This window comes from Balaenoptera musculus, chromosome 2 (genome assembly GCF_009873245.2).
Source record: "Balaenoptera musculus isolate JJ_BM4_2016_0621 chromosome 2, mBalMus1.pri.v3, whole genome shotgun sequence".
NCBI lineage: Eukaryota > Metazoa > Chordata > Mammalia > Artiodactyla > Balaenopteridae > Balaenoptera > Balaenoptera musculus.
Genome location: NC_045786.1, coordinates 145,237,626 through 145,260,559, shown reverse-complemented (window position 1 = coordinate 145,260,559; position 22,934 = coordinate 145,237,626). Strand labels below are relative to the sequence as shown.

The following is a 22,934-nucleotide window of genomic DNA, read 5'->3' as shown; positions in this document are numbered from 1 at the left end:
TTATACACATTTATTTCAACTTTCTCATTATTAAATGTTAACAAAGTTAACATTTTTTCATAATTAATTACTAGAATTACAAAAATAAATTCCAAGTTGCCAGAGCCAAAAAAAAATCCCATTACTGTTCCATGGGATTTGGCAAACCTTCTTGCATTTCCATCTATACTCTGGGCTTTGAGTCAAGTCAATGAAATCTTGGCTAGAAAGGAGATATCTTAATTTAGGGTAGTGACCCTTTCTAAAGAGAATGGAAGAGAACGCCAATACTAAATATTCTATGTTTTTTAAATTAGCCTAAAAGATTTTACATTTTTAGTAACTTCGATTCTATTTGGTTATTTTACCTAAAAAGAACTGTAAAGTGTTATTCGCATTTTGAAGCAACATATAAAAAGAGCATTTAAAAATCTTTATCACTAGCAAAACCTGTAGAACCCAAGAGAAAGGGGTCTTAAATAAAAAGTTAACTAGTTTTCCCATCAACTGCAATAGTTACTCCTTAAGAACAACTGCCCAAGATTCATCCAACATTCATTCAACAGGCACTGATTTAGGACTTAACTCTCTCTCACACACTATATCTACTCAGTCATGGAGAGACAATGACGAACAAAACAAAGTACCTGATTGGAGGAATCTCACAGACCGCACCCTTCTGTGCCACCACCTCTAGGTTCAATGAAAAAATGTGCTTCACAACCAGTCTTAGGTAGTTTTGAACAACTTTTCTCCTGACACTAACACTAAAAAATGAGAAAATGTTTACTAAGAAGTATAAAAGTATAACCTCTCCAAACAGCAGTATGATGGCTCTATCTTTATAAATAATCTAGCTGGCTAAAGGTTTAACCAGGGACTTCCCTGGTGGCGCAGTGGTTAAGAATCCGCTTGCCAATGCAGGGGACATGGGTTCAATCCCTGGTCCAGAAGATCCCACATGCCACGGAGCAACTAAGCCCGTGCGCCACAACTACCAAAGCCCACCCGCCCTAGAGCCCGCGTGCTGCAACTACTGAAGCCCGTGTGCCTAGAGCCCATGATCCGCAACAAGAGAAGACACTGCAGTGAGAAGCCCGCGCACCGCAACAAAGAGTAGCCTCAGCTCGTCGCAACTAGAGAAAGCCCACGTGCAGCAACGAAGACCTAACGTGGCCAAAAATAAATAAATTAAAATAAATAGGAAAAAAAAAAAAAAAGGTTTAACCAGAACCCTTTCGGAACTTCTGGGCAATAATACGAGCACAGCGGCCACCAGAGGTCTGGCTGGAACTGACTCTTTTCTGGAACTAGGAAAGCCAGCCCAGGGAAAACCATACAGGGGTCCCATTTAAATGCTTGGCCAGCCTTCCACCCCGTGGGAAAGATTCCGTATGCAAGACTTTGGATCTGAAACAGACCCATAAACAACCTTCACCTGCAGCAGACTTAGTGGGTATATATGTAAAGTCAGTCACAGAAACACCACTATTTCAAATAGATTTATGATAATACCATGTTTATGGTCATCTCATAGCCATGAACCCACGAAGCTGACAAGATTCTGAAAACTTATACAATCAGAATCAGAGCCCATAAAACAAACAACTAGGTTTCACAATCTTTCCTAGACAGTTAACCTTACATTCTTTTCCTACTGAATCTTAACTTTCCTTAGCTCTATCTTTTAAAGAATTTAGAAAAAATTTTATTTCATTCAAAGATATAGTTAAAGATAAAATTCAAATTCAGTGTGAAAAAGAAATCATATCTCTCACCTCTGGGGCAGCCACCTTCACCTGCCCCAAATTCATCAATGGTTTCTCAATACCTACATAAATAGAGTCCAAATTCTTTATCTAGGGATTCCAAGTCCTAGACAAGTCGGTTCCAAGCTAATTTTCCAACTTATTCCCCTCTATACCTCTTCACACAGCCATCACTCCAGGCAAACTGAACTATTCTCTTACTAAACACACTCTGCACTTTACCTTTCACCATGCTTTTTCTCATATATTCCATCTGCATTAAGGGCCCACTGATACTTGTCTGTAATTGCAAATTGCATCCGCCCTACTATGCCTAGTTGAAGGGCGGCCTCTTCTTTGAGCCTCTGTTAGCCCCTCTGCTGAATTTCCACAGGTGGGCTCTCTATGTGGACAGATATGTGCTTTGGAAACCAAACATCATTGAAATCTCAACTCTGCCAGGTACAAGTCAGGCCTCGAGCAAGGTACCTGCCTCACTAACCTCAATCTGAACAACAAGGGGCCATAATAACTACTCTGCAAGGTTTGGGGTTCTGAGCAACAGCCGCTGCAATGGGTTTAAATCTCAATGCTAACAAATGGGGATGCTCTGACCTCGGGAAAGGAACTGACACACCACAAGCCTCAGTTTTCTCACTGGTCAATGGGGAGGTGCTACACGAATTTCACAGCAGAATGACAAATGTACGGGAGTCACTGCACAACCCTGCCTCCCACGCCCTGGGTCCCTGAGTCCCCATATCCCTTCCTCAGGATTAGCGGCCCTTCGTCTCTCCAGGCTCCCACCGCACCTGCGCTCCCCTCTGTCACAGTATTACCTGTCTCCTCCAACAGACGCTCCCCTCCCATGGCAGCTTTACGGCCTGAGCCTAGACGGCCTAGTATTTTTAGTATGAAGTGTTTCATCGGTATAAATCAAAGCACACAAATAAAAAAATCAAGGCGTTGAGAGATTCCGAGGCTGAGAAAAAAGGACAACACCTGTTGAAATGCTGCTTGTTCTTTAAGCTCCAGTTCAAATCGTAATAGCTGCGACTTCCCGAATTCCTGCAGGTGGAGTAAAGCCCTGGCCCTCGACTGCTACCTCCTCTATGATGGCTTCTGTACTTTCCCAAGGAAGGTGCTTAACTTCGGACGCACACCCACTCCATCAATTCACTTCTCGTACAACTCCCCACACCCTTCCCTGCACTTGAATTTTTCCCATCATCTTATCTCCCCGATCAAAAGCTTGGGGCAGGGGGGCTTCCCTGGTGGCACAGTGGTTAAGAATCTGTCTGCCAATGCAGGGGACACAGGTTCAAGCCCCGGTACAGGAAGATCCCACATGCTGCGGAGCAACTAAGCCCATGCGCCACAACTACTGAGCCCACGTGCCACAACTACTGAGCCTGCGTACCTAGAGCCCATGCTCTGCAACAAGAAAAGCCACTTCAATGAGCAGCCTGCGCACCGCAACGAAGAGTAGGCCCCACTCGCCGCAACTAGAGAAAGCCCGCGCACAGCAACGAAGACCCAACACAGCCAAAAATAAAAATAAATAAATAAATTTATTTTAAAAAAAAAAAAAAAAGCTTGAGGAGGGCAAGGCTTGTGTGTGACTGGCCTTTCTTTCCAGTCCCTCCTCCGCTCCAAAGAACAGGAATTGAATGAACTAAACGGGAGTGTCAAAGCCGCTAGAAATATATCATCCAAATCACGAGGTAATTCAACATCACATGGTTGCTCTGCCAGGTGATTCCTCACCTCTAAGACGCCAAAGTCAAGGTTTGAAGAGACCTAGACCTCTTTCTTATCTTTCGGGAAGGAATTCAACAAAATCTCCTAAAATCAAAAGAAAAAATCTTCCCTGAATAAGGTTTTCATTGGTGGTAAAAGAATCAGAAACAACAGAAAATGGTGAACTGAAACCCAAAATGTCAGGGGAAACAACTCTGTCCTTTCGAACTTTATAATGTCCCCCCCGCCCCGATACTTGAACATTCTTCTCTCCTCAAGCCAAATACTTTTCTTAGAAAAATAAATCAATGCTTTACATTCCATATTCATGAGTAATTATAAAAACAAACTAGCATACACTCTGGTAGAGCCTTTTTAAAGTTATTGATTAATCAAATTAATGAAAGCTGACATACATTCTGAACTCACTATTTTCCAATGTGGATATCACCTCAATAAAACATCTGTTTTCTATCTCCAACATTTCAGAAACAGCAAACCTATAACAAAAACACAATGCTCCCCATCCCACCCCCTTTTTTAGTGAGGGGTGGTGGCAGTAAAGAAGAGGAAGAGGTTGTGATTCCAGAATTAAATATTGACTTTCCCCTCTCCTTGTGTGGAGCACATTCCTTGACAGTGTAAAAAGAAACAGAAGCTTCCATTTAATTCTGAGTTCACTGAAGCCCGAGGAGCTAATTGCTAAAACAGAAACTCATCGGAAACCAGCAGTCCTTTGTGTAGCGCTCTTCTCTGCGTACAGTCTGCCTGGGAGAGCCCCGCTCAACCACTCCCTGGGACATCAGGGACGACGAGCTATTGGAAATGTCCTCCCCAAGCTAAATGCAAGTGAGTTGAAAGAACAGCAGGGAAGCCAGAGGGGGAAAAACCCTGCTCTCTTGGGATTTTTGGATCAATTCCAAGAACTTTCCATCTCCCACTGCCAGCAGCACCCATCAATTCCCACAGTAACCAGCCCACAGCTTTCCAACTGGTCCAAAAGGGAGGCACGCATGAAGCGCTTGAGAGCATGACCCAATCCAATCACTGCTGAGTGGCTTGAACATTCCAATTCTACCTCCCTGCTTCCCTTAATCCCCAGGTTACCAGGCGGTTCTCTCCTTTCTCCCTTAGATTTGATGCTTAGATAATGAAGGGGACTCTTTTTTTCTAGGACTCCGCACAAAACCATTTTCCGTGTTCCGATGCGATCCTGATTCAAGTCTATTTGGTACTAGAGCAATCGTGTCCCCCCAGCCACGCTGTGCATGAATGTTTGCTTAATGAAGGACTCCTCTGGTATAAAGATTTCAAAGATTCAGGGGTACAGATTTGAGATCCAGGATAGGGTGAAGAATCTGTACTCCCAAAAGGAATGAAGAGCAGAAAAAAGGGAGCTGAAGTGGATGGAGATGACCTTGTTTTTGTGAAGAAGAGGATTCCTTATGCTGACTGAGCAGGACGGGGAACAGGAGGAGGAGGCCCACAAAGGCTGAGAGCATTTCCGTCCCCAACACGCGTCAAGGGCCCTGCAGTCAGCAACAGTGCCTCATGATGGTGATTTTCAACACAGAAAGGGGCATTGATCAATTCTAACACGTTCATCTCAAGAATTACTATGTCGCAGATTTTTTAAATTAATAAGTAAGGTGGAGAATCAAATTAAAAGTGCTCAGCATGGGCTATGAACCAGTCCTGAAAGATTTCACATTGTCAACAGAATTTATGACTAAAAGGGAAAGAAATAATGAGGGTGACAGGAGGTGCTGCAAAAAGTAGTACTTGTCATGGCCCCTGGAGTCTATACCTCACTGATAAGATGCACTTGTTTTCCTTAGGGGAGACGCTGAGTAATGCAGCTGTGGGGTTCTAACGTATGCACGCACACATTTTAAATTTTAATAGACACTCCCCAATTACTCTCTAGCGAGGATCCCACAGCAGTATGGATGAGTTCTTTAAACATTTACCTACTGTTTGCATGACACTGTGCTAATTACAAAATGTAAAGTAATAAAAAAAAGACCTTTAACATGACTCATCATCACAAAGACTGTAGGGGAAATGGAAGGAAATACATGAGAACAGTAGTTTGTCCTGATAAGAAGGTAAGATTACGGGTAAGTACCCTTTATATTATCAGTAATAAATCTTTTTAAAATAAGCTTTAACAAAAGGCAGAATGGGACTACATCAAACAAGCTTCTGCACAGTAAAGGAAACTACAAACAAAACAAAAAGGCACCCTACTGAATGGGAGAGGATATCTGCAAAGAATATATCCGATAAGGGGCTAATATCAAAAATATACAAAGAACTCATACAACTCAACATGAAAAAAACAGACAACACGATTAAAAAGTGGGCAGAGGATCTGAATAGACATTTTTTCCAAAGAAGACATACAGATGGCCAACAGACACATGAAAAAATACTAAACATCACTAATCATCACGGAAATGAAAATCAAAACCACAACGAGATATCACCTCACACCTGTTAGAATGGCTATCAACAAAAAGACAACAAGTGTTGGCGAGAATGTGGAGAAAAGGGAACCCTTGTGCACTGTTGGTAGGATTGTAAATTGGTGCAGCCACTATGGAAAAACAGTATGGAGGTTCCTCAAAAAAACTGAAACTAGAACTACCATATGATCCAGCAATTCCACATCTGGGTATTTACTTGAAGAAAATAAAAACACTAGCTCAAAAAGATATATACACCTCTATGTTCACTGCAACATTATTTACAATAGCCAAGATATGGAAGCAACCAAACTGCCCATTAGTACATGAATGGATAAAGAAGATTTAGAATATATATATATGTGTGTGTGTGTATACATATATATGCAGAGAGAGACAGAATATATATCAGCCATAAAAATAAAATATTGCCATTTGCAACAATATGGATGGACCTTGAGGGCATTATGCTAAGTGAAATAAGTCACAGAGAAAGAAAAATAACACATGATCTCACTTATATGTGGAATCTAAAACAAAAACAAAACAAACCAAGCTCATAGATAGAGAACAGACTGGCGGTTGCCAGAGGCAGAGGGTAACGGGTGGGTGATAATGGGTGAAGGGGGTCAAAAGGTAAAAAGTTCCATTTATAAAATAAATAGGTCAGGGGGATGTAATGTACAGCATGGCAACTATAGTTAATAATACTGCATTGCACATCTGAAAGTTGCTAAGAGAGTAGATCTTAAAAGTTCTCATCACAAGAGAAAAAAAGTTTGTAACTATCCTTATGTATGGTGACAGGTGTTAACAACACATATTGTGGTGATCATTGTGCAATGTATGTAAATGTCCAATCATTATGTTGTACACCTGAAACTAATATAATGTTATATGTCAATTACACCGCAACTGAAAAAATGCAGAAGTTGAGAAATATTTGAGCTATACCAAACAAATTCCTAGAGGATCAATGCTTTTAAAAAAAATCTAAATGAATGTGCCAATTTATCACGAATGGAAGTTCAGAATCTGAGTCTAAAGTTCATATGGGAAAATAAATGAGCAAGAATAGTAAGAGTAATTATGAAAAAGAAGAGTAATAAAGGAAACTAGCTTTAATACTTGCCAGATAGTAAGATGTGTTATAAATATACAACAATTTAGAAGTGTGAAACTGGTTCATGAATAGACCATCAAACCAAGGATAAAATAAAAATTCTAAAAATACGTCAGAGAGTTTGATATAGGATAAAACATAACACTTAAAATTGGTGCAGAAAAGATAAATTCCTCAATAAATGGTACAGGCACAACTACACAGCCATATGGAAAAGAAAATGGGATATCAACTCACAATGACAACAAATTACAAATTGATCAAACAATTTAAACATTCAAAAAAAAAGAAACTACAAAAGTACTAGGTGGGCCAAAAGGTTCGTTCGGTTTTTTCCGTAAGATGGCTCTAGTAGCACTTAGCTGTCTTTAACTTCATTCGAAACAATTTTGTTAGATTGTATGCGACAGCTGTCCTATCAGCATACATTTAAAAAAAGACTTGGGGCTTCCCTAGAGGCACAGTGGTTAAGAATCCGCCTGACAATGCAGGGGACATGGGTTCGATCCCTGGTCCGGGAAGATCCCACGTGCTGCGGAGCAACTAAGCCCGTGCACCACAACTACTCAGCCCGCGTGCCACAACTACTGAAGCCCACGCGCTCTAGAGCCCACGTGCCACAGCTACTGAGACCATGTGCTGCAATTACTGAAGCCCGTGCACCTAGAGCCCATACTCTGCAACAAGAGAAGCCACCACAATGAGAAGCCCGAGCACCACAACGAAGAGTAGCCCCTGCTCGCAGCAACCAGAGAAAGCCTGCTCGCAGCAATGAAGACCCAATGCAGCCAAAAAAAAAAAAAAGGAAAGACTTATCAAATTGCTGAATTTTTGTGGTCATTTTAACATTGAAGATGGAAGGAAAAAAGCAATATTTTTGGCATATTATGCTTTATTATTTCAAGAAAGGTAAAAATGCAACCAAAACACAAAAAAAGATTTGTGCAATGTATGGAGAAGGTGCTATGACTGATCGAACGTGTCAAAAGTGGTTTGCAAAGTTTCGTGCTGGAGATTTCTTGCTGGACAATGCTCCACGGTCAGGTAGACCAGTTGAAGTTGATAGCCATCAACTCGAGACATTAATTGAGAACAATCAATGTTATACCACGAGGGAGACAGCCAACATACTCGAAATATCCAAATCAAGCGTTGAAAATCATTTGCATCAGCTTGGTTGTGTGAATCGCTTTGATGTTTGGGTTCCACATAAGTTAAGCGAAAAAAACCTTCTTGACCATATTTCCACATGTGATTCTCTACTGAAACATAATGAAAACATTCTGTTTTTAAAACAAATTGTGACGGCCGATGAAAGTGGATACTGTACAATAATATGGAAAGGAAGAGATTGTGGGGCAAGTGAAATGAACCACCACCAACCACACCAAAGGCTGGTCTTCATCCAGGGAAGGTGATGTTGTGTATATGGTGGGATTGGAAGGGAGTCCTCTATTATATGAGCTCCTTCTGGAAAACCAAATGATTAATTCCGATAAGTACTGCTCCCAATTAGACCCACTGAAAGCAGCGCTCGACGAAAAGCGTCCAGAATTAGTCAACAGAAAACGCATAATCTTCCATCAGGATAACGCAAGACGGCATGTTTCTTTGATGACCAGGCAAAAACTATTACCTTGGCTGGGAAGTTCTGATTCATCCGTCGTACTCACCAGACACTGCACCTTCGGGTTTCCATTTATTTAAGTCTTTACAAAATTCTCTTAATGGAAAAAATTTCAGTTCCCTGGAAGACTGTAAAAAGCACCTGGAACAGTTCTTTGCTCAGAAATATAAAAAGTTTTGGGAAGATGGAATTATGAAGTTGCCTGAAAAATGGCAGAAGGTAGTGGAACAAAAGGGTGAATACATTGTTCAATAAAGTTCTTGGTGAAAATGAAAAACGTGCCTTTTATTTTTACTTAAAAACCTGAAGGCACTTTTTGGCCCACCTAATATTAAAAGAAACCAGGAGATATCATTCATCCTCTTCGAGAGTGTAAAACCTTTCTAAGTAGGACATAAAATCCAAAACCCATAAAATAAAAGATGAATAAATTTGATTATCCAAAAGTAACAAATTACACATGGCAAAAGTTACCATAAATGACAAAATATGAACCCAGGAAAATAAATCAGCAGCTCCTATCACAAAGTGCTAACCTCTTATCTCATTAGATAAATGGGCAAAAGATCACAAGAGTCAATTCACAGAAAGAAAAACCGCTCTTAAACACCCAACAGTATGTGCAACCTCATTTATGAGAGAAACGCACAGGAAAGCCACAAGAAGATTCCTTTCTTCAGCTATGAAACGGACAAGGATCAAAGGTTTATTCACACACTACTGGCAAGTGGGAAGAGAAAGGCATACATTGCTGGTGGGAGTGTAAATCTGTACAGTGTCTGTGGAGGACAGTTTAACAATACTTATCAAAGATGTGAAGATACATATTCTTGGTGTGGGGGTTTTTAGTGGGAGAAACAATTACCATACCAGAAGAGCATAAATGTATGGCAGATGGTCATGCTTTTTTTTTTTTTTTCTAATCTTGGCAGAGCCCCTTTTTAGCTGAATGGCTTTTGCTTCTTTTTTTCTTTTAATTGAAGCATATATTTCACATACAATATTATACTAGTTGCATATGTACAATATAGTCGTTCGACACTTGTATATATTGTGAGATGATCCCCACAATGGGTTTAGTTACCATCTGTCACCATACAAAGTTAATACGGTATTATTGACTGCATCCCCATGCTGTACATTACATCCCCATGACTTATTTTATACATAGAAGTTTGTACCTCTTGATCTCCTTCACCTAATTTACCCAACCCAAATCCCCTCCCCTCTGGCAACTACCAATCTGTTCTCTGTATCTATGAGTCTGGACTTTGTTTTGGTTTTTCTGTTTGTTTTGTTTTTTAGATTCCACATATAAGTGAAACCATGGGGTACTTGTCTTTCTCTGTCTGAATTATTTCACTTAGCACAATGCCCTCCAGGTCCATCCATGGTAGGGCAAATGGCAGCATTTCATCTTTTTTATGGCAAATAGTCCGTTGTGTATCTATACCATATCTTCTTTATCCATTCATCTACAGATGGACACTTTGGTTATTTCCATATCTTAGCTAATGAAAATAATGTTGCAATGAACACAGGGGTGCATACGTATCTTTTCAAATTAGTGTTTTTGCTTTCTTCAGATAGATACCCCTAAGTGGAATTGCTGGATCATACGCTAGTTCTATTTTCAACTTTTTGAGGAACCTCCATACTGTTTTCCACAGTGGCTACACCAGTTTTAGGATACATATTCTTTAACCCAGAAACTCCTCTATATAAACCTGCACACTTAAAAGTTCAAGGACAAGCCATAGAGGCACTGTTAACAATATCAAAAGATCAGAAACAACATAAAGTCCACTATTAAGAGACTGGATAATAAAGTACAATCATAAACTGGAATGAAAGAGTGAAAGCACGGTACAGTATGCTACAATTTGTGTAAAAATAAATTTTAAAAAGTATATATACTAAATGTAATCTGACATTTCTGGATTGGATCCTTGAAGAGAAAAAGGGCATCAGCAGAAAAACTGTGAAATCCGAATAAAATCTACACAGTTTAGTTTCACTGCATAACCTTTTGGATTTTACTCTATGGGTATATATTAGCTATTCAAAACATAAGATTTAATTTTAAAAAACCTAATTACTTCCATCGTTCATGGTATTCATATCCTTCCACATACTGCTAACAAGAAACACCAAGGGTACGTGTATTGCTTCAACACTTCTAATATACTTCCATTATTGCACCTAAACACACACCTGCCTCACCCGCTAGGTTTTAGGTACTTAAAGATAGAGGCCATGCCAACTCAGCTCTGTTCTCAAAGAACCTGGAGAACATTTGCCACATGGTAAGAGTTTAACAAATGAGAGCCAAAATTATTATGTTCTGGTTCGATGCTCCAATTTTTGATTAGTAAGAAATTTTGTATTTCAAATAGCCAAACAATTCTTCTAGGGGTTTCCTCTGATCCTTAGTTCACAATGACACGGAAGAGAGAAGCGAGGGGCAGAGATGGGTGAAGTACTTCTCACTGACGATTTGGGTAGGAACATAGAAGTATTTTAGATAAACGACCCTCCAACCTCACTTCCTAAACATTTTGCTCTGTGCTAGAGCTGCAGGAACTATAAAGACAAGTAAGATGAAGTCCTTATGGTAGAAGCTAGGCATAATTAACTTAACATCAACACTTGAAAAGGTGACATTTTGCAACTGCCTTGGATTTTCAAAAAGTTTTTCCACAAAGGCCATTAAAATGCTTTTCAAAGAAAAATCACGTATTTAACAATAGAATAAAATGCTAAAACTCCAATTTAGACAAAGTTTTGGTTTTCTATGATGTCTCTTCAGGAAAAAAACTTGTGGGCAGCATGCTTAAGAATGTCCAAAGAGCAGAAGACCTAAATAGACATTTCTCCAAAGAAGACATACAGATGGCCAACAGGCACATGAAAAGCTGCTCAACATCACTAATTATTAGAGAAATGCAAGTCAAAACTACAATGAGGTACCACCTCACACCAGACAGAATGGCCATCATTAAAAAGTCTACAAACAACAAATGGTGGAGAGGGTGTGGAAAAAAGGGAACCCTCTTACACTGCTGATAAGATTTGGCACAGCCACTATGGAAAACAGTATGGAGGTTCCTCAAAAAACTAAAAATAGAGTTGCTATATGATTCAGCAATCCCCTTATATCCAGACAAAACTATAATTTGAAAGATACATGCACCCCTATGTTCATAGCAGCACTATTTACAATAGCCAAGACATAGAAACAACCTAAATATCCATTGACAGATGAATGGATAAAGAAGATGTGATATATATATATATATATATATATATATATATATATACAATGGAATATTACTCAGCCATAAAAAGAAACAATATTGGGTCATTTGTAGAGACGTGGATGGACCTAGAGATTGTCATACAGAGTGAAGTTAAGTCAGAAGGAGAAAAACAAGTATCATATTAATGCACATATGTGGAATCTAGAAAAATAGTATAGATGAACTTATTTGCAAAGCAGAAATAGAGACACAGATGTAGAGAACCAACGTATGGACACCAAGGGGGGAAGGGGGAGGTGGGATGAATTAGGAGATTGGGATTGACATATATACACTATTGATACTATGTATAAAATAGATAACTAATGGAACCTACTGTATAGCTCAGGGAACTCTACTCAATGCTCTGTGGTGACCTGAATGGGAAGGAAATCCAAAAAAAGGAGGGGATATATGTATACGTACAGCTGATTCACTTTGCTGTACAGTAGAAACTAACACAACATTGTAAAGCAACTATACTCCAATAAAAATTAATTAAAAACATATTCAAAATACAAAAGACAAATGACTTAGGAAATATTCTGAGGCCCCTGAATGGGTAAAGAAATACCACTGAATCTGTCGCAAAAGCATTAATAGTGCCGTCCCATTTCCACCAGCTCAGAGCCCTAAGCCCGAGCACCAACACCATAAAGCAATATAACCTGGGGCAAACACTGATCTCTGTGAATACCTATTTTTCATCTACAAAATGTACAGATGACAGTTAAGCCTCCTTCCAGATCTATCAGACTTTTTTTCCTTCACACCCCAAATATAAACTAAGACCCTGCAGTCTTTTTACACAGACACACACATCAACACACGCATTTGGTCCCCACATTACTACCCTATTTCCAGAGTGGCCTAACACAAAAACAAAATGATATTTGATTACAAACTGGTGCCATATATAAGCAGTTCTCAAGTGATTGAGAAAATGATTCATCCAACTGTATGTTGAAATGAAATTGAAATGTGTACGCTGTACAGTGAAACATTCACTGAATTGTGCATTTGTTCATGTTTAAGATTATAAAAGCTTCTCACTTGGCTTTCATGTGATCTTCTATGTACTGGTTAGTCCACATATAACTTCTTCTGCAAGCTATCTTTAGGAGTGCATATTGCTACTTGATATTTTTATTTTGTTTACCACTTTTCACAGCACAGAAAAAAGAGGGGAACACTGGGGGAAAGTCACAGGCAAACTCATCCACAGGCAGAGATACATGAGTGATCAGTGGAGAGTTTTGTTCTTGTTTATTTAACACAATCCTTAGTTCGAACCTACTGGTTTGAAAGGTGATTCTGTAAAAGGCAGAACAGAGGTCTGTGAGTAGCAGCGAACATGCTAAAAGCATGGTACAGTGCATATTAAGAGCTTATCTCTGTCCATTGAAATTTTCCCTTTCAAAACACAGAAATAACATTGCATTGCTAACAAATGTGGTTTTCTTCTAAAGTAGTTCTTTTCCCCTAAATAACCAGCATTTTATGGTATAGGTCCTTTCTAAATAATATAGGGAGAGAGAAGAGTTTTCCAAGAAACATACAAATGAGTTCAAATGTCCACAGTGAAAAGACACATCTGAGGGGATGAGAATATGAAATAATATCCATCTGCCGGATTAGCCAGAACAGCCTCCCTGAGGAAAGGAACTTGAACATGTTTCCAAGGAGAGAAAGGTGACTGACAGGTAGAGAGAAGAAAAGGAAACGTCAGGCAAGGAGAAAGATGCACACAGAAGCTACCACTGTGCTTTCTCAAGAAGCAGAGATGCAATGTGACGTAATGTGTGGCAGAGATTTATTTTAGTTATTAAGACAAACCAAAAGTGGAGAATACATGTCACTTCACGCTCTGAACCTCGGTTTCCTCGTCTGTTACAGGGGAAGGGTGGCCCACATGACTTGGACAGCTCGCTTCCTGGGAGGCACCACACAGGCAATGAACACCTTACAACCCTGCGAAGTACATGGCTTGGGAGCCCATTGACAGATGAAAACAGCGAGGCTCAGCATGCCGATGAGGCCTCCAGGTAGAAGATTTTAGATGTTAAAAAGAAAATGCACGAGGACTTCCCTGGTGGCGCAGTAGTTAAGAATCCGCCTGCCAATGCAGGGGACACAGGTTCAATCCCTGGTCCAGGAAGATCCCACATGCCGCAGAGCAGCTAAGCCTGTGTGCCACAACTACTGAGCCTGCGCTCTAGAGCCCACAAGCCACAACTACTGAGCCCATGCACCGCAATTACTGAAGCCTGTGTGCTCTAGGGCCCACGTGCTGCAACTACTGAGCCCAGGTGCCGCAACTACTGAAGCCCGTGTGCCTGGAGCCCATGCTCTGCAGCAAGAGAAGCCACCGCAACGAGAAGCCCGCCCACCGCAACGAAGAGTAGCCCTCGCTCACTGCAACTAGAGAAAGCCTGCGCACAGCAAAGAAGACCCAATGCAGCCAAAAAATTTAAAAAAAAAAAAAATGCACGATAACTACTGTGGAGAAAGAAGGGGCATCATATTAAGACTGACTTCAAAAATCTGAGCTCCTGAACATAATCAACCGATAAAATAATGGTTATATTCTTTTCTTAAGAGAGCAAAGGAATAAGGAACTGTATCTGTCTTCCCTGTCATGCTAGACAAAGGAAAGCAAAGGGGTATAGACCATCCTTTACTTTGAAGAGTGTCCTCTAAGAAGTCCTTTAAGGGAAACCAAAGGACAAAGCATGGTATGTCTTCCTGTGACAGCAGTGGCTCTCATTTAATTATGTATTCCCTCTGCCTGCGGTGTCCATAATGAGGTAGGTGTTACCCTGAACGTTCAGCACATTCCTTAGCCGTTAGAACAGAGGTGAGCAGTTAACTGAAGGGGCCTTCCGTCCTCAGAAGCACAGAAGACAGCCCTCACACCCAGCTTTACCACCAATGCACAGATTCTAAAACAAGCTGTTATTTCTATACAAAAGCTCAACAGCAATTATGACAATGTACTTGTCATTATTTAATTGCAGAATTCCATACATATAAATAAATTCACATCTGGTAGCAAAATAGAGCCCAATAAATAAAACTAGCCTTAAAAAAAAAAAAAAAACTTCACAGCCAAATATTATAAGTTAATGAGGTCTACTTATTTGTAAATAAGTCAGTTCTTCAAATTTAGCCCCAGCTACATCCCATTTCTCTAGATAAATATGTGGAATTAAAGAACACTTCTATATATTAAATTCTCTCTGTTGATGGGAGTCACTCTGGTAAAACAATTTGGGAGTATCTATTACAATATCCCATGACCTGACAACTGCCTAGAGAAACATATGCCCACGTACACAGAACCAAGGACAAGGATATTCTTTGCAGCTTTCTTTGTAATTGGAAGCTATCGGAAACAACCTAGAAGATCAGCAATGGGAAAATGGCAGAAAAACTATGGTATATTCCCATGACTAGTCTACATAACATTAGGCAGCAGTTAAAAAGGATGAACTAGATTTATATCAACTAGCATGGACAGACCTCCAAACCATGTTCCTGAATGACAAAAAAAATAGTGATATTCAATACACCACCAATTACGTGAAGTTTTAAACACAAAATACAATACGTTTATATTATAAATACCAAATCAACAAAGTGTTTGCCTCTGGAGAACAGGGGAACCAGCAAGAGGAGACAGGGAGTAAATCTTATAAACTCATTTATTACTTTTATTAAAAAATTAATTAAAAAAGACATCTTGCAAGGATGTTACTGGGTTACCAAATGACAGGATTACAGAATAAGGTGAAATACAGATATCCCTGCAACCACTGCTAAATTAAAATCTAATCATACGTAAAAGAAGACAAACTACCAGGAGCAACCAGAACATCACAAATGAAGCTGGGGTTTTATCTGATGAAGAACAGAAGACTGTCGACTTAAATGGCCACATGAAGCTTCAAGCTGGTATAACGAATTATTATTGGCGGGAGCTTGCACACATATTCTTTTTTCCAGGCTAAAAACTTGACAGCAACTGAAAGAGGACCTAATATAGAAACGTCAAGATTATGTTAACATCACTAAATTAAAACAGTTAGCGCTCCCTTTAACCACTAAGAATCCTTTCCCACCAGTGGCCAATGTTTATGGGAGAATGCAAACAACTTTTTAATAAAGGTCAGCTTACAGTAACAATAACAAGGAGGGTTCCCTTCTTGCAGGGACTCTCCAGAAAAATCAGGGCCTTGCATGGGCACCATTTACCTCCTCAGCGAGGAGTGAACCATCATCAGCCAGGCTCTCATTTATACACCCATCCATAGCTCCATTCTTCAGGGAAAATAAAATGGCTCTCGATCCAGGCAACTGCATTGCCAATACTATGTCTATCTGTAAGAAGTCCTAGAGTGAAGAAGGAAGAAAGGAAGGCAGTGAGGGAGGGAGGGAGGAATGGGGCGGGGGGAGGGAAGGAGGGAGGGAGAGAGGGGGAAAATAACCAACTCGTTTTTATAATACTACATATAATCAATGTAAGATTTACTTTAAATACAATCAAACGCATCTTTCTCATTTTTAGTTACTATAATGCCATAAGATTTAACAGAAAAGAAAAACTAATCATAGAAGAGTAAATAATAACAAACTGTCCTCCTTATATCATGTGTTAAAAACATCTTATAAAACAGCATGCAAAGGATGATCCCAATTTTGCTTTTAAAACATATACATGGTCACGTAGAAGGACAAAAATGAAAGAAAACTATTAAAATATTAGCAATCCTAAAAAGCAAATGACCCAATTTCTCCTACAATAAATTACATGAAAAAAAGGAGAGAAGGAAAATGTTACAGATTAAGAAAGTCTTGAAAGAGACAAACGCAATGCATTCATCAGGCTAGGATCCTGATTCCAACAAACTGTAAAACGACAATTTTGAGACAAAGGAAGTGAACATGGACACCAGGACAAACTAGAAGTAAATAATATTAAACAATAATCATTAATTTCCTTAAGGGTAATGACATTGTGACTATTTTTGAAGTCATTATCTGTTTAAAATTCTTACTGAAGTATTTTGGTTAAATGGTATAATATCTGGGCTGTGCTTTAAAACTCAAAAAAAAATTTTTTTAAACAATCAAAACAGGAAGAAGATGGATGGAACAAGAAAGGCAAGATGTCTGTACTTGTTGAAGCTAGACTGATGGGAACATGGGGGATTGCTGTGCTATTCTATTTTTGTGCATGTTTGAAAAACCTCACAAATAAAAAGTGAAAATGCTTGTAGGGCTAGTTATCCCTGGGTGGTAGAGACTGGGTGATCTTGTAGGAATTTGATGATTTTTACTTTGACGTCTGTGCCTTTTAGGAACATCCACATTTTACACAATAAATATGAATTACTTTGGTTGTTTGAAGAAATAAATGTTACTCTTTTAGTGGATGGATGGATGGATGGATGGGTCTTTCAATGCCCAGTTCCAATGATGCCACCTCCATGGATTTAATTCTCCCTCTACAGACACCTCAATACATTTTACTTGTACTTCCACTAAAGGCCTAATTACATTTGATCACTTAGTATGACAATTTTTAATTATGTCTTATTTCCCCCTTTAGAAAAATAAGGGGCATTTCTTTTTTGTATTTCCATTCCTGTCAACACTAAGCAAAAAGCTCTCTAAATAACTGGAGTTAAATAGTTATATACTTAATTGAATTAACTTTTCCACTAATAAATCCAGGGAAGAAACAAGCGGCAATAGCAGTAGAATATCCTACTGCTTGTAACTACAAAAGCTTTATGGTTAGAACATGCCCAGAGGTCCCTATACCCATCAAATGTTACCTAGACAATTTCTCAAACCATTTATTTTCCAATTGACTGGGGAAAAAAAAACATCAGTCAGTAGCAGAAAGGGGTCAGTTACTGAACTGAGTTAGACTTTTTTTTTAATGACTCCTTGAAAAAAAAAAAATCAAAGTCTATTAGTTCTTGAGCAACCATTCATTATTTAGCTACTGAAGACTCCTCCAGAGCACTGATCAGTCCATTTTCATTAAGGAAACCATTACAGGAAGAACACAGAGCTAGCCATGTGCGGAGACAAACAATGGTTTGAGAAACATCCCCTGCTCTGAAAAGGCTGATGTTATCTGGAAGGGCTGTACACCCACAACTCTCATAGACTCACTAGAAACTCTGGCATCTTCTGTGCAGATGTGAACAGTAGCTTTCCTCAAGCCTAGGGTCTTGCTTAAAAGTCATTTCCAGGGACTTCCCTGGTGGCACAGTGGTTAAGAATCTGCCTGCAAATGCAGGGGACATGGGTTCGATCCCTGGTCCGGGAAGATCCCACATGCCACGGAGCAACTAAGCCCATGCATCACAACTACTGAAGCCCACACTCTCTGGGGCCCACGCGTCACAACTACTGAGCCTGCGCTCTAGAGCCCATGAGCCACAACTACTGAGCCCACGCGCCACAATTACTGAAGCCCGCACACCTAGAGCACATGCTCCGCAACAAGAGAAGCCACCACGATGAGAAGCCTGCGCACCACAACAAAGAGTAGCCCCAGCTCACTGCAACTAGAGAAAGCCCGTGCACAGCAAAGAAGACCCAATGTAGCCAAAAATAAATAAAGAAAGAAAGAAACAAACATGTCAACTAAAAAAAAAAGTCTTTTCCAAAAAGACACAATAAAGCCCTCCTCCCAGGAGAAGGAGTACCAAGACCCCCAAAACACGGCATACTGGACACCCCTACACATAAGACTTCACCCACCACATGACCCGAATTTTGCTTGCATGATTTTGACGAAAGCCACTCAAATACTAGTGAAGACATTTACAAGTTCCTTTTATGTCTAAAATATTCTTAGGTATTGACAAACATTAAAACAAAGCTCAGGTTTTAAAGCAAAACCCCCACCACTAAGAGTTTCCCAAGGCCTTTGAGAAACACCAGTGTATCATGAAGAACTGGCAGGTGCTAGCTCTCCCCAAGTTTCACCTCTCATTCCATCCTGTGATCTGCTCCCAGAAGCCAGGTGTTCAAAAATGCTTTCACCCACCCAGGTTTTCAAGGCAGGTAGGGGAGGCAGAGCGATGCACAATCCCCACCCTGCCCTCCACCCACACTCAAACACAGTTCATGTTCTTGCTTCTCTATTTTCTGATTCCTTACTTTAGAAGTTCAAATCTACTCCTAACAGCAAATTTTAAATTTATGGGACAGTCAAGAAAGTGGGTAACATGGTATCGTTAGAAAGAATCATATCCATACAAATTCAGGGCCCTCAAAATATGAGCAGGTACTAAGAAACAAGACGCTCCTCCAAAGACAACTTAATTCCTATTCCCATGTGTTCTATTTGTCACCAATGAATTTAGAAGAGGCAACGCTCTATTTGATGGGGACAGCTGTACTCTTAGGTTCTGAAGAAGATAAAGGTAAGAATTCGGTGAGAATAAGTTGTTCTCACTGAAAAGAGAAAGGTGATGATAGCATTAGCAAATGTGCAGGGGTCACAGTACAGTTCTACAGTCTGTTAAAATGTTTTTTTTTTTTAAGAACAAAGAAGAAGCTTTGAATAATAAATAAGCACAATGAAATAATGCTGAAGTGACCCCCAGGCATGCCAAATTCAAGTCAAATTAGTCATGGCGAAAGACAAAAGGAAAACTCTGCAATCATCCCTTTGCTACTCTAAATTTTTAATATTTTCATATTACATTATAGTCAGCTTTTAGTTAATAAAATTTCAACTTGTATTTATCTGAAAAAATCTTAAAAATGATACAAATGAACTTATTTATAAAATGCAAACAGACTCACAGACTTAGAAAACAAACTTACGGTTACCAAAGGGGAAAGGTGTGGGGGAGGGATACCTTGGGAGTTTGGGATTGACATACACACACTACCGTATTTAAAATAGATAACCAACAAGGACCTACTGTATAACACAGGGAACTCAATATTCTGCAATAACCTAAATGGGAAAAGAATTTGAAAAAGAACAGATATATGTATATGTGTAACTGAATCACTTTGCTGTACACCTGAAGCTAACACAACATTGTAAATCAACTATAATATAAAGTAAAAGTTTAGAAAAAACAAAATATAAAATTTCAACTATTATTTATCTGAAAAAGTTGCCTCCCTTTTGTACCCTCAGTGCCACTGTGAAACTCTAATTCAGGTTGACCCACAGAATCTAACAAGTCTACTCAAGGTCAACATTTGAGCTTTTTTCTTCTAAGAGTTAATATATTCAAACTCCTGTTATTAGTTAATCTACTGTCTTTGTCACTGGGCTATGTTTAAAGAGGAAACTATTGGATATAAACAGCTGTTCTCGCATGTTTTAAGGAAGACATAATTTGTAAGAAAAATGAGAAAAGGGGTAGGGTGCATCAGTGGATAAGAGGGAGTTCTACAGGATGGACAGCCAGGGAGAAAATGTTTTCCAAGCTTACATTTCTTAACTGATTTGTGAATCTGCTATAGACGTTCTATCATCTGGATGGCCAATGTAAGGCATTAGATTATTAGGTTTCTTGCTACCACTCTATATAACACCAAGAAAAGTCTAGGAGAATGCAATGACATACATTTTTTTTCCTCTCTTTTTACACTTACTAAATGGTTGGGACTTCCCATAAAACAACAAAAAGGATGTCTTTACTTTTGTGTATTACACCTGCAAGCTATTAGTCTTAAGTAAATGTGACTAGTGTTATTCTTTTTTATTTTATTTTCAAGAAAAAAAAGAAGTGAAGAGCTTTTTAAAATTTCCTCAGTTACTCTCCCATGAAAAGCAGAAGCCTGGAATGCAATAACCAAACTGAAACAAGGGAAAAATTTAAGTAATATCTCACTCACCTATGAGTACCTAATTGTCTATACAAAAATGGGAAAATCCAAAGAAAAATATACTTGAGAAAATTATTCAAATGTCTTAAAGTTAAAGCTAAAGCACATAATTTAGTCAGAGATCATTTTCAATTAATATCACTCTGTTTCTCGTTGGGTGTTTAGAAAGAATATAGCAATTTTTTAAAATTGTTAAGGGAAGGAAAAAAGTATACTTTCTCAGTTCAGTTTTATATTCTAGAACAACACTACTCAAAACATAAATAAATTAAAAAGTATAAGAATGATGCATTCAATAAGATACACATAGGACTACATATAAAATACAAGGTTTTGTGGGTTTCGGCTTTATGGGTTTTTTTTTGTCTTTTTGGATTTTTGTTTTCTTTTGAAGGAAGGGAATTGTTTTGGATATTCCTTAAATAGAGAGAAGTTAGGAAAGAAGAATCGATTTAGAAAAGCCAAGAGTCATGCCACCAGTAGGTGTGGAGAACTGTTGCATTCATGGCTTCTTACCCTCTGTTGCCCCAGTGGAGCCAGCGTGCATGAATGCATAAGAGAAGACTCTCCCACCTCACCTAACAGATGTACTGTACCAGCATCATCAGATATTACCACCATTAAAAGAAGTGATCTAAGTGCCCAGGCGTTCAGGTTATTAAACTCAATTTAAAAGACAAGATGTAGCTGCTCCAACATAAAAGCTAAACAGGCTTGGCCTTCATAGTAACCCTAGAACTTAACACTTCTGCTAAGAACTGTCATATTCAAGTGTACCAACCAGGAGATGACCCTTATTTAAGAGTGTTTAAAAATACCTTAAGACATACAGGGAGTGCACTGAAGGTGCACATTTCAATAGTATACAGGTACTGAGGAGAGAAAAAAAAAGTAAATCTTGGAAAACAACTTCCAAGATAGAGGTGAAAACCAGAGGGCACTCAATAACATGCACCGATTTTTTCGTCCTTCGCAAAGTACCTGAGCTACAGCTACCTACATTGAGCAACCCTGCAGGCTGTTTGCTTCACCACTCAGCAATTTTTTGATGGTTGCAAAGTGCTGCATTCTCAAGGGTAGTTTTTCAGTTGTGTTGCTAATAAGAAAACTTAGGCTCTTCAAATGGCTAAAAATTACAGAGATCTAGAAATCTTTCTTGGATTCCTACCTCTTTTAAAGAATGACTCCGGGAATGGTCAAATCAATGCTAACAGGAAAGTGTCCTAATGTACTTTAAAAACATTTTCAGAGATAATCATTCCCCAATTTCTCTTACTGAAATTCAAGGAAGATCAGAAATAGCAAGCCACTTTGAAATCAGTGCTCCAATTACCCAGCGGGAGTCTGAAAAGAAGCCCTCAGCTCTGCACACAGGTTTACAGAGGTGAGATGCTCAGATAACCTTGACTGTCCTTTATAGAATGCAGCTCTCCGGAAGAGCTGGCTCCTTAGGCAATTTGTTTCTGCTTCTGACAAAGCAGGCGATAAAAAATTCCCAAACTCTTTGTTTCAGCATCTGGCTGAAAAGAAGGTTAAGTACAAAGTACCAAAACCAAAGAAACCTACATAACCCCAAACCACTTTTCTATCTGAATTTAGGAGCTTAGCATATTATAGCATTTCAGTCTGTAGAAAAGTCTCTTTCAATCGAATTAAACTGTTATTTTGTTCAATGAGAATGTCGTTTGACAACTGAGTCAAATGTTTGAGAAATATCCACTAAAACCCTGGGATAGGCACAGGACAGAACTGGGTCTCTACCTAGCAGTAACCAAGAGCAATCACTTAAATCAATGGCAAATGTCAATCAATCAGATCATCCAGCCATCTCTCAATTTTTCAGGATACACTTGGTATTCCAAATTATACATTAATGCATCAGGGTTAACAAGGCTCTTATTCAGAACATGGGTTGGGGTACAACCTCCCATCAAATTTTAAGAAACACATAGAAGATGTTCTGAAATGCAATTATTATGGAATGAAAATAGACATATGTAACAAAACTATTTTTATTATTAAGTTGCCAGAAAAATATCTTAAGTGTTTACTGTAACAATGAAAATGCTGAAT

The 22,934-nt window shown here is 39.1% G+C and overlaps 1 protein-coding gene across 7 annotated transcripts in view; it reads right to left on the bottom strand.

The window, feature by feature from the left end:
* SIPA1L1 (signal induced proliferation associated 1 like 1) overlaps positions 1-22,934 on the bottom strand; it is a 375,846-nt gene that overhangs the window by 265,710 nt on the left and 87,202 nt on the right. The window contains exon 6 of one of the 7 annotated variants that reach the window (XM_036842742.1): positions 16,239-16,376. The exons of the other annotated variants lie outside the window; for them this stretch is intronic. The gene's annotated coding sequence lies outside the window, so the exon portion shown is untranslated. The remainder of the gene's footprint in view (positions 1-16,238; positions 16,377-22,934) is intronic. 7 annotated transcript variants of the gene reach the window in all.